The sequence below is a fragment of the Bison bison genome, unplaced genomic scaffold (genome assembly GCF_000754665.1).
Source record: "Bison bison bison isolate TAMUID 2011002044 unplaced genomic scaffold, Bison_UMD1.0 scf7180017864452, whole genome shotgun sequence".
Lineage (NCBI taxonomy): Eukaryota > Metazoa > Chordata > Mammalia > Artiodactyla > Bovidae > Bison > Bison bison.
The window spans coordinates 889,761-903,455 of record NW_011495014.1 but is presented as its reverse complement, the minus strand read 5'-3'; the positions used below and the strand labels follow the sequence as shown (position 1 = coordinate 903,455).

General features: G+C 41.7%; 1 protein-coding gene and 1 pseudogene across 2 annotated transcripts in view; one reads left to right on the top strand and one right to left on the bottom strand.

The window, feature by feature from the left end:
* The window catches only part of STK39 (serine threonine kinase 39), a 317,449-nt gene that overhangs the window by 149,614 nt on the left and 154,140 nt on the right, over nucleotides 1-13,695 (bottom strand). The window lies entirely within an intron of this gene.
* On the top strand, nucleotides 4,513-6,648 carry LOC105002416 (annotated as a pseudogene).

Genomic DNA, 13,695 nt, shown 5'->3' with positions numbered 1-13,695 from the left:
CTTCACCACGGTCCCTGTAACATCCTCCTTAGCAATCTCACCTGACCATGTGGTCTCCACAACAGCCTCCATGGAGAGGACTGCTAAATACAGCTCTTTCGGTCGTGGTCTCTACTGAGTCCCACAGTTCTGTCTTCCTCAAACTGAAGTCCCAATAGAGCTTCACACTCCAATAGATGGCAACAAGCCTGGCACCTCTTTCCCCTCCTCAACTTCCACCCTTCTGCCCACATGGCCTCAGTGTCTTTCCAGCATCTGCCTTGTGTGATTTGCTCCTCTCTCCATCATTCGCCAAGATCTTTCAACTCTGATGTTTTAATAGTGCTGACTCATGTCCTTTCCTCCCCACACCTCTGCCATGGTCCTAGCTGAAACCTGCACTGACTCATGCCTCAAGGTCTTTAACAGCTTCTGCTGGCCCATGGCTCCTCCTTCAGGCTGCCCACGACTCTCCACTTTTCCAATCCAAATTCCACAGCTGCCTCCCTGCTTCCAGGGTGCCCTTCATTGGCTCCTCACACCTTAGAGCACCACCTCCAAAATCCATGGATTAGGACTCAAGGCTCTTCATATTCTGGACCTAAAGTGAAGTGAAGTCGCTCAGTCGTGTCCGACTCTTTGCAATCCCGTGGACTGTAGCCCACTAGGCTCCTCTGTCCATGGGATTCTCCAGGCAAGAATACTGGAGTGGGTTGCCATTTCCTTCTCCAGGGGATCTTCCCGACCCAGGGATCGAACCAAGGTCTCCTACATTGCAGGCAGACGCTTTACCCTCTGAGCCACCAGGGAAGATTCTGGACCTAATCCAACTTTAAAATCTCATTTTCTACTGCTTCTCTTCATTTTTTTATGCCTGATCATACAACTTACCTAGATCCTTCATTAAAAATGCAGACTGTCAGGTCCTACTCAAGACCAAATGAGGCAAAAACTCCCAGGATTCACTGTGACTAGCCAAAAAGGATGGATGTTTTGGGAGTGGGGAGGCACGTGCTCCGTGTGTGTGCATGTGTGTGTGCTTAGTCACTTCAGTGGTGTCTGACACTTCGCGACCCCGTGAACTGCAGCCCACCAGGTTCCTCTTTCCAGTGGTGGTGGAGTGGAAGGTTAAATAAACAGCCTAAAATAAGCTGATTTAATTATCTAAATTAATTTGTCTCCCATAGTATTGATAACTGCTCCTAAGATCAAATTATACTGGTGGTGGTTTAGCTGCTCAGTCATGTCCAACTCTTTGCAATCCTATGGACTGTAGCCCGCCAGGCTCCTCTGTCCACGGGATTCTCCAGGCCTAGAATACTGCAGTGGGTCGCCATTTCCTTCTCTAGGGAATTATATTGGTAGGGCAAGAGAAAGAAGAGGGGGGAAAAATGCTCAAATCCCCACTATTATCAGAAACCTTTACTGAGTCCTCTAGCCATGTTCTCCCTTTAATCACAAAACTCCCTTACCATTACCCATAATCTTTCCATATACATAAATGTCTACTACAAAGAGGAAGGAAATGCTTTTCTTGTCCTTGTCCCAATCATGATGACAATGAAATAAAATAATCAATTTTATTATCTGGGATAAAGCTCTTTAATCAATAAATGCTATTTTCCCAAGAAAAATAACTGAAGCAGAAACCTTAATGTGTATCTACTATGTTTTATTTTAAACATTAATTATATTATCTAACTGTTAAATATAGGGTTATAATATTAAGATTCATGTAGTTTTATATTTTTCACATCACAGAGAAGAATGTTTTTTAATCTAATTTCACTACAATACACATTTTAATGATATTGGTTGAGATTATTGGAATATAAAATTGATTCACATTATAGAAAATTTGGGAAATAAAGAAAAGAACAAAGATGAAATTAGTATTTTTCCACTAGGTGACAGCACAACATAGCAGTTGCCAACCAAAGGGCTTTTGTATCAGACAGATTTGAGGCTAAGTTCCAACCCAACCACTCACTGGATATCAATACTCACCCTAAAGGTCCCTCTCTTCACCGGCAAAACTGATACAACACCTACCTCATTAGGTTATAATGAGGACAAAGGAGACGACATGTATAAAACGTTTTTAGTCCAGTGCTTCCAGATTTAGCAGGTATTCAAAAAAGGCTGCTTGGTCATGAATTCTACTCCAGAAAAAAACAAAAATTGGGCATGTCCTCAGCCTCAAGAACCCCCAGAAAATGAATCACTGTAGACTCTATCCAAATACAAGGAGTTTTAAAACCTGCCACAGACTTACCAATTTTCTTAGAAACATCCAGCCTGATATGACTATTTTTGGATATGTGAGCTCATCATTATGAACACAGTTAATAAATGAGTGGATGAAGATGGCATCAGGCCAGAACTGTTCTCTAAAGTCTCCATACAAGAAGAAAGATGTGGCACTCAGGTTATAATGTTATAATGAGATTTAAAGTATTAATGATACAATGTCTGAATTAAAGATAAACTCCCTTATGAGAACTTTTCTATATTTAAATTCTGAATTATACTCTTATAAATATCTTTGTTGAATCAGTGAGCATAGAAAAAATCTTGCAAAGGATATAATTGTGCCCCAAATGACCACAAGGGAGAGAGAACAAGCTATAAACTTATTATTGTAGGACCATGTCTTAACACATGCCTCTGTGTCCTTGACCTACTAAGCTTGGTTTCCTAACACCAGCCTGGGTTAAAGTTGACAAGTACCACCAAGTAGACCATTTCTCCAGCACTCGAAACTATCCAGGTGATACAATGCAACCAGAGATAAAGTCTTTGAAAATGTTAGCATTCTACTACATCATTAAAGAGAGAAAGAAAGTAACGCTAAGTCATGTCCAACTCTTGTGATCCCATGAACTGTGGCCTGCCAGGCTCCTCTGTACATGGGATTCTCCAGGCAAGAATATTAGAGTAGGTTGCCATTTCCTTCTCCAGGAGAACTTCCTGACCCAGGAATTGAACCCAAGTCTCCCACATTGCAGGCAAATGCTTTACCAACTGAGCTATAAGGGAAGCCCACTACATCATTGCTGACTGCTTTTTAATGACACAAAAATTCTTCCATATCTATCTGAAACAGAAATACTCCTTCCAAAAATATACACGCACATAAGTATTCATGTGTCTATACCACATTTTCACTAAATCACATGCATTTTCAGATCCTCTTCACAGAGGAGTCCTCCTTATGTAGGTTCCACAGAACAGACACATTGCCCAGCTTGTTGATCCCTGAATTCCAGAACCTTGGACCCTAACTGGCACACTTTAGATATCCAACCAAGAGCAGTAGAATGAAAGAAGTCATACAGTCAGTAAATGCTTGAATTTATGCCAGAATTTATGTCCAATGATTCTGCTTTGCAATATGCGATAGAATCATGGTCAATAAAGGTGCTAAATTCAGCATTTACTGAGTTCTTCCTGTATGCTTTTCATTTTACAAACCTGTCTCCAACACCTACGAGAGCTGTGCAAATAGGTACAATGGATAAGAGTCTCAAAAATAAGAGCCTCATCAAAGCTGAATTATAATATTTATTGGAAGTCTCACAGCAAGCTAACACTAACCCTTTCTCAAAATTCATGTAGGGTAATTGAAACAACTGTGTAAGACAACCCGAAGTCCTCACCAGATTTATTCATCTTTACTCTTCAAGTATCCCAACCTAGAATAGTGGCTAGCATATTGTAAGCATCAACAAATGTTTGATCTTTTTTATCAAGTGCACTTATTTTAATAATCGAAATAAATATTTGTTGCAAAGGAAAGAGGGCATGAGAAAGGACAACTGTTAAGTATACACTCAAGGTACACTTGAATTTTCTCATTCAAGGTCTGCACAATCATTGTTATCTAGTATCTTTTATTTCCTCTTACAGGAAGATTAGAAATCTCCACCTATCACAAGGTGATTTTGAAACTACACCTATTGGACTTCATCACATGCTATCTTGGCTAGTTTATCTATGGCAACAAGACTGTGGGCCTGCTGCCTCCCAGATGCTGAACCTGAGGGGTGGATATGCCTTGTACTCCTGACTGGGATACCATCAAGGACACGTTCTCAGTTGACCATTTGCAGCAACATGGATATGACAGTAGATGAAATAAGTCAGAAGGAGAAAGACAAATACCACATGACATCACTTATATGTGGGATCGAAACTACGACACAGGTGAACTTATTTACAAAACAGAAACTGGCTCACAGACATACAGCACAGACTTGTGGCTGCCAAGGTGGATGGCAGGTGGCGGAGTGATGGATTGGGAGTTTGGAATTAGCAGATGCAAACTATTACCGGGTTGGCCACAAAGTTCATTCAGATTCTTACGTAAGATACTACAGAAAAACCCAAAGGAACTTTGTGGCCAACCCAATATATATAGAATGGATAAATAACAAAACCCTACTGTACAGCATGGGGAACAATAGTCAATATCCTATAATAAACCATAACAGAAAAGAATATGAGAAGAATATATATATACACACATAATATTCTGAGGAGGAAATCCAATGCCTTCTAAAGGACTTCAGCCCTCTCCCTGTCCACAGAGTCCAGAATGGCTGCACACGCTTCGCGTTCATAGATCTGGGCTCTGTGCACAGACTGCACTTGCAATCCAGTACCGAATGGGAAGCACTGCCACAAACGAAAGCTGTACGTGAATCCTGACAACAGGTCTCCCAAGAGGATCCCTGCCGTGACTGAGCGGCCCCACGCACTGCCGATTTCGGAGACGCCCTCTGCTCAAAGATTTGCCAGAACCACTGCTTGTCCACAGCTCACTCCTAAGGCTTCTGTTGAGCCCTGTGAGACAGAGAAACCCAAGACAAGCTTCTCTGCAGTTCCCATGGAAATGAGAGGGTCCTTCTTGGTGCTGCTCCTGAGGGAATGTTTCCGAGACCTGGGCTGGCTGGCCACCATCCCCAGCATCAGCAGGGAGGTGGGGCTGCTGGTGACCAGTACTGTCCCTCAAACCCCCTTCTTCTGGGCCATGCACATCACCGAGACTCTGCAGCAGAACATGCAGGCCCTGTTCAGTGCCCTGGCCGAGGCGGAGCAGCAGCAGACCTACCTGCACGACTTGGCAGTACATCACAGGACCCCCGGTCTGGCGAGTACCACCTGGGCGATTAGGGACGAGCCTAGAACAGGTGCAGGGTGCTGGACCATGTGGACTCCTGGGCAGTGGTCATATTCGTGGATTTTGGCCAGTCAGCCACCATCCTGGTGCAGTCCCTGCACAGCCTGGACAGTGACGACTTCTGGACCATCCCCCCACTTCCACCCTACTTAGCCATTCATGCTGGAGAAAGGTATTTTGAGTTTGAATCAGGTTACCCAGCGCATCCTTGAAGGGAAAATCACCAGTGCTTTGAACTTGGGAGTTGCACATCTTGAAGTCTGAAGAGTTTAAGTGACGTGGCTACAATCAGCAAGTTCCCTCTCCCATCTAGGTTCTGCCTGCCCTGCCCTTTTACTCTTGAGGTCCTGGGGGTGAAAAAGGTCACAGTGGTGCCTAGAACTGATTGGATTTCCCTTTGCCTTCCCCTGGCTCACTTCTCAATGTGTCATGTGTCTTCACCGCGAACATCTGAACCAAACAGGGAGGCTTCCATGAGGTTGAAAGTCTGATGTGGCCAGTGTATTCTCTCCTGTCTCTTCTTTGTACCCCTAGAGCATAATCTAAGTTGCCCTGACAGATTCTGGAGAATGGAGAGGCCCATTGCTTTATTTTCCTGGCATCCCATTGTAGAATCAGGTAGGGAGCATCTAAACCCTGATCTATCAGCTTGGTGAATAAATGTTGGCATGCTTCACACACAAAGAAAATTTTCACTGGATTGAGAATATCAGGTTGATAACAAGCTTCATAATTTCTTCATGTCACAATGACTTGGCAATATCCAGATGCAGAGGCCAAAAAAGAAAAAAAACTTAAAAAAATGATATAAACATTAAAAAAAACTGTAATAGGAAACCAAAATTTCATTTTATACCGACTCTACTTGTTACCAAGAAACCTTGAGAGACGATGGAGAAACCTCCAATGCTTTTGATTGCCCAGCCTATTTTGAGAGAGAAGTTTGGAAAGTGAAATGGCCAAAGACAGCCTGCATGGAGAAAAAGTTAAAAAGCTGAGAGCCTGGAAACTCTGAGGCAGGCTAATCAGTCTCTGAAAAGTCAATAGCAGACAGAGCCATGAATCAATTCAAGCAGTTCATCATGGCTAATTGAAAAATTTGCTGACTCTTTCAAGGTTTATATTGCATCCACAATTGGGAAACTCAAAAGTCTTTTTACAGTGGCAAGGTTCAAGGCCAAATGAAAGTCATCTGAAGTCAAAATAATCCAAGACCATGTTAGATGGAGCCACAGGGCCTCTACAGCTGCTCTCCTGTAGAAGGAGAGAACTCTGATTTACTTCTAGGAGAACTGGGCTCTGGGTTAGGCCGGGGAGCCACCCGATCCAGGATAAGGTGTTTCAAACAGTTTCATCACTTGTTCGAAAAAGAAAAGCCTACCTTTATTGAGTATTTACCTAGTATACGGCTTATTTCACTACACTAAGAACTTCGCTGTGCATTATCCTGTGTGTGTGTGCATGTGGCCATATACATATAGCTTTGGTGGTGGTTTAGTCACTAAGTCATATCTGACTCTTGTGACCCCATCGACTGTAGCCTGCCAGGCTCCTCTGTCCATGGCATTCTCCAGGCAAGAATACTGCAGTGGGTTGCCATTTCCTTCTCTTTAGATATAATTCACCTATGACACAATTCATCTATTTAAAAAGTATAAGTCATAGAGCAACCATCACCACAATCAATTTTAGGCAAATGTTATCACCCCCCAAAGAAACTCCATGTCCAGTAGCAGTTATTCCCTATTTCCTGCACAGCCTCCAGTCCTAGACAATCACTCATCTACTTTCTGTCTCGAATCACTTGCCTTTTCTGGGCATTTCACCTAAACAGAAACATGCAGTACACTGCCCTTTTTTCCATTCATTAGCTGATGACATTTGGGTTGTTTCCAATTTGGGCACTTAAGAATAATGCTGCCATTAACATTTGTGTACAAGTTCTGGTGTTTTCTCCTCACCACATATCTGAGTGGCATTTCTGGATCATGTGTTAAGTTCTGAGGATTTCCCGAAGCAGCTGCCCATTTTACATGCCCATCAGGAGCGTCTGAGGCTTCCAATGGCCCCACATCCTCACTAAAGCTTGTTGCATCAGTCTTCCTGGTTACAGCCATCCTCCTGGGCACCAGGTGGGGTCTCACTGTTCTGATTTACACCTCCCCCTCTAGCATCACCTCACTTAATCTTCATGGCGATCCCATGAGGTAAGAACCAGCCCTCACTCCTGTTTGGTACACAAAGAAACTGTGGCTTGGAGAGCAGAAGCAACTGGCTGAAGTTCCTGGTCGTGTGCAGACTCGGCGCCCCGCAGAGCCCCCTTAAGAGCACGACACATCTGCAAGGCCTCACACCATCCTAAGGAGGGAGAACCGGATGACCTCCTAAAGGCCTTTCCAGATGGGAAATTCTACTTCATGAATTCACACTGCGTAAGTCTCTTCTCTAGGTGCACTGTCACTTGGGCCCCCAAATCAGTAACATCTGAACTTCTTCTGAGTAGGAGGGTTGTGTTCTAATCATAATAAGATGAGGTTACAACCCAATGTGCCAGCTCAAGGCCAAATCTGAGGCCAACTGGAGTGAGTACACAGGACTTAATCTTGTGACTGAACCATACCAAACTGCCCACGTGCAACTCTTCTAGAACTTCAAAGATGGCAATTTCATCTTGTGTGTATTTCGTGAACTAACCTTACTCTTGGCTTTCTATGTACTTTCTTACCCTCACTTTCCCTTTACCTCCTTTTAGTCATCTACCAAATAAATTTTATCTGGTCAATTGTTTGCATCTTTGCAAAATATCTCAATCTTTTCTGAAATCAAGTGGAGTAGTAAAGAAATAAACATACCAAAGTGTTTTCAAGTAAGCTTCAAAATAGCCCACAGCTGCAGCCTCTTTCATCAGATTGTGTACTTTCCTAAGCAAACTGTTCTCCAAGAAACAGAAAACACTGCTCCTCTCTGTACCTTGACAGGAGAGAAAATGCTTTTATGATATTCTAAATTAGACAAGCTTCCCTAAATAGTTTATGGAAGGAGAAAGACAGGTACTCACTGCCCAGCAGGAAGAAAGGCAGAGAGCAATGATTCATTTGTACACTCACAAATACATGCAAAGGTTGTTTCTCCTGGAGTACCTCTTTGAGATTTTTTTTCCTTTGATTTATGTCTAATATTTCATGATACTTTTTGATGACTGAATGCTGTACTGAAGGCCACAGCTAACTATTAGAATTTGACAGGTGTCTAGGAAAATATTCAACACTGCTTTAAATTTTCTTCTCTTCTAAAGGTAATTATTTAGATCCCATAAGGTATATCCATGCTTTAATGCAGTTCTTTCATTTCCAAGACTTTACCTTATCTCAAGAGATCATCACACTAGTACTGACAGATGCATTGACCCAGAGAGAAAACTACAAGCCACAAGTGTCCATCAGTTCAGTACTGCTTAAATGAACTAAGCTGTGTGAGTGTAGAAACTACGATACAGCTGTTAACAATTAGAATGCTACCAGGTGACATGGGAGAAGATACAAATTTTTTATTGAAGAAAACCAAGGTACTTCATCACTGGAATAGTGTGAGGTCATGTGTAAAATGGTACATCACATCTATCTGTATATTTATTCATAAGCAGGATGGATGTGTAACAACACGTCAAGAGTAGTTATCACTGGGCAGTGACAGGTCAGGGAGTTTTTCTACATCTGGCGCTTTTCATTTTTTTCTCATAAAAAGCAGATGTTATTAGCTTTTAACTGAAACACTGTATCTGTTTTTGTCAGAAGCTTAGAAAAGAAGCCCACAATGTGCAGAGCACTGTCCTAGGCAGTAAGAAGTACACAAAATGTGAAAATGAAAGCTAAGAACCCTCAACCTGCTGATAATCTGGCTGGAAAGGTCAGACTTTGCAAAAGAAGCAATTCAGTTGCAAGCAGCATAAGATGGAGCTTCAAAAGGGAGTCGAGTGTGCACATGCCATAAATCAGAAAAGAAGAGCAACAGCAAACTGTGCAACTGTGAGCCCATAAGAGAGAAGGGTTTCCTGAGTGTTTGGGAAGGATTTGTGAAGGTGTAGAGTGGAAGGAGAAGAGGGTGACAGAGGATGAGATGGTTGGATGGCATCACCAACTCAAAGGACATGAGTTTGAGCAAGCTCCAGGAGATAGTAAAGGACAGGCAAGCCTGGCATGCTGCAGTCCACCAGGTCACAAAGAGTCAGACATGACTGAGCAGCTGAACTCAGTCCTCAGAGTGGAAGGAATAGAAGGAAAGGATGTTTTGAGACAGTTAGGAAACAGGTGAAAATCTTTATCCTATTTACCAGGACCACTAATTAGTTTAGCTGAAGCCTAGCATCCTGACTGCAGAGTAATGAGAGATGAGAGTTTTAAAAACCACAATGATTTAGAAGATGACTGGGTGATATCTACCCACGATATATACACATACACCCTCTGACCCTGTATTTCTGAGTATTTAGCCTACAGAAAAACTTAAAATACATGCAAACATGACATGTATACACAAAAAATTAATGAAACGATGTTTGTATGGCAAAAGTTTGCAAGCATCCAGATTTCCAATAATCGGGAACTGGATAAATGAATCATATGTCTTGTAAAAGAATATTAGGTAGCAGTACAAAAGGATGGGGAAGTTGTATACACACATGGGAATAAATTCAGTGAAAAAACCCAAGATAAAGAACCGTATAACATGTTGCCTTTCTGCATTAAAACGGGTGAAAACTGGGACTGTGTGTTCACACTGGGCAGATAAACAACATATGAAAAACGATTTTAAAAAGGTGACTCTGGCAGAAGTTACGTAGGTTGGATGTTCAAAGTGCTCCTTCATTATAACTTCCAGAAAACTCATTAGTATGAGAATGAAAGGGAACTCAGTCCACCCTAGTGATTCCGAAGAACTTCAGACCGCTTCCCATGCTCTCCTGCAACCTGATATTCAGTAGGAACAACATGTGGCCTAGGCTCCACTAGGGACAACATAACTCAACGATTGAGCAATCTGCACACAGCTCCAGACCGTGTCGGTACCCTGAAGTCATCTTACGAAACAATGAAAGCCAGCAGATTAGACCTCAGAAAGGCAGGTGGCTGCCTTGTTTCAGTGGGCACACTTCAGAAAATCCCCACAGTATGATGTTATCTAATTGGCTTAGAAATAAGAGGTCTTGGAAAAGGGAATCTGGGCTTTTAAAGTCAATTTCAAATGCAAGCTTAAGCTGACAGAGTGCAGCTGTAAAACCTGGAAAATGAAAGGGAAAATTTTAAATAAGCAAACGCCATTTCTTTGAGGAGCTTATATCTACAAGAAATACCAGTCATGTTGGAGAGGGATTGTGTGGAGATGATCACATTTAATTGAGATTTTTAAAGCCAGGATTTGCAGGCTTCATAACCAAAAGGGCAAAACTGTGTGTGAGTAATGACTCCAATTCTGGGAGAAATGTAATCGGCCGGGCCCTACTGAAGGGCTGTGCTGATTCCAGAACCTCAGGCTAGCACTGAAATTCAAGATAAGAATTGCATCTTCCTCTAAAGAACAATGATGGTTTCATGGAAGGCAGTGTTGCCGTGCAGTCTTAGTGTACAGACCTTGAAAAGAGTAATAGATCCTGACGCCAATATATTTGTAAAGTAACAACATATAATGTGGAGGCAGGAATGAACACTATTTTTAAGCATCAGCTTTAGAGTCAGACTGCCTCTATACACATCCCTACACTTACACTTTAACAGCTGTCAGACTCCCCATAAATTACTTACATTCTATGCACCTCAGTCTCTCATCCGCAATATGGAGACAGAATAGTACCGGCCTTGTAAGGATTTTGTAATGATACAATGAGAAAATATCAGTCAGGCACTTAGCACAGTATTTGCCTAAATTAAGCTCAACAGAGATTAGCTATCACGGTTATTATTCGTGTTACTATTATTGCTGTTACCAGTACTTCCTCTCCGAGAGCTATACATATGTTAGAACTAACACTCAGAAGAACAAACTATATCCAGATTAAGTTACATCTAGGTTGAAGCTTAAACTATAATCCAGAATTACATGGAATAAATACATAATACAAAACTCACTCAGAAAAATTAAAGAACCATTTTTTGATAATCTGTTTTGACAACAGATGGATCATCTGGAGAAGGGCAGTTGCTTCACAGTAACACAGCCGTAAACATAAAAAAATTATCTCAGTTATTTTACCATATACATCTACTCAGCATTAATGGCACAGCTGACAAAATATCTTAAAAATAACCATTAGTTAACTTCAGGGCAATTAAACAGAACATCAGAAGTGACTACGATTTTAACCTCAGGTCTTATTGTCAGATATTCTACACTTGGCTTTTTTCTCATTTTAATTCCCAGATGAATCATTTCACAACACGATGAATCAGTTTTTTAAGAACCCATGGGTCTTGGACTGAACCTCCTATAGGAAAATCTTCTGAAAGGTTTTAGGAATCTGGAGCTTTCCAGAATGATGACTCACCTCACTTACCTGCCTACTTAAAAGAAGAAAGCATCTGTCCTAAAAGACATTAGGGATAACTATACTTTGTGTATTGAACTAAAACCCAAAAAAGATGTCCTTTTCATTACAGGGGACTGGAATGCAAAAGTATGAAGTCAAGAAACACCTGGAGTAACAGGCAAATTTGGCCTTGGATTATAGAAAGAAGCAGGGCAAAGGCTAATAGAGTTTTGACAAGAGAACTCACTGGTCATAGTAAATACCCTCTTCCAATAACACGAGAGAAGATTCTACACATGGACATCACCAGATGGTCAACATTGAAATCAGATTGATTATGTTCTTTGCAGCCAAAGATGGAGAAGCTCTATACAGTCAGCAAAAACAAGACTGGGAGCTGACTGTGGCTCAGATCATGAACTTCTCATTGCCAAATTCAGACTTAAATTGAAGAAAGTAGGGAAAACCACTAGACCATTCAGGTATGACCTAAATCAAATCCCTTACGATTATACAGTGGAAGTGAGAAATAGATTTAAGGGACTAGATCTGATAGACAGAGTGCCTGATGAACTATAGACAGAGGCTCGTGACATTGTACAGAAGACAGGGATCAAGACCATCCCCATGGAAAAGAAATGCAAAAAAGCAAAATGGCAGTCTGAGGAGGCCTTACAAATAGCTGTGAAAAGAAGAGAAGCGAAAAGCAAAGGAGAAAAGGAAAGATATAAGCATCTGAATGCAGAGCTCCAAAGAATAGAAAGCAGAGATAAGAAAGCCTTCCTCAGCGATCAATGCAAAGAAATAGAGGAAAACAACAGAATGGGAAAGACTAGAGATCTCTCCAAGAAAATTAGAGATACCAAGGGAACATTTCATACAAAGATGGGCTCGATAAAGGACAGTAATGGTATGGACCTAACAGAAGCAGAAGATAGTATGAGGTGGCAAGAATACACAGAAGAACTACACACAAAAAAAATCTTCACAACCCAGATAATCATGATGGTGTGATCACTGACCTAGAGCCAGACATCCTGGAATGAGAAGTCAAGTGGCCCTTAGAAAGCATCACTACGAACAAAGCTAGTGGAGGTGATGGAATTCCAGTTGAGCTATTTGAAATCCTGGAAGATGATGCCGTGAAAGTGCTGCACTCAATATGCCAGCAAATTTGGAAAATTCAGCAGTGGCCACAGGACTGGAAAAGGTCAGTTTTCATTCCAATCCCAAAGAAAGGCAATGCCAAAGAATGCTCAAACTACCGCACAATTGTGCTCATCTCACACGCTAGTAAAGTAATGCTCAAAATTCTCCATGCCAGGCTTCAGCAATATGTGAACCGTGAACTTCCAGATATTCAAGCTGGTTTTAGAAAAGGCAGAGGAACCAGAGATCAAATTGCCAACATCTGCTGGATCATGGAAAAAGCAAGGGAGTTTCAGAAAAACATCTATCTCTGCTTTATTGACTATGCCAAAGCCTTCGACTGTGTGGATCACAATAAACTGTGGAAAATTCTGAAAGAGATGGGAATACCAGACTACCTGACCTGCCTCTTGAGAAATCTGTATGCAGGTCAGGAAGCAACAGTTAGAATGGGACATGAAACAACAGACTGGTTCCAAATAGGAAAAGGAGTACGTCAAGGCTGTATATTGTCACCCTGTTTATTTAACTTATATGCAGAGTACATCATGAGAAACGCTGGACTGGAAGAAACACAAGCTGGAATCAAGATTGCCGGGAGAAATATCAATCACCTCAGATATGCAGATGACACCACTCTTATGGCAAAAAGTGAAGAAGAACTAAAGACCCTCTTGATGAAAGTGAAAGAGGAGAGTGAAAAAGTTGGCTTAAAGAAAAAGATCATGGCATCTGGTCCCATCATTTCATGGCAAATAGATGAGGAAACAGTGGAAACAGTGTCAGACTTTATTTTTCTGGCCTCCAAAATCACTGCAGATGGTGATTGCAGCCATCAAATTAAAAGATGCTTATTCCTTGGAAG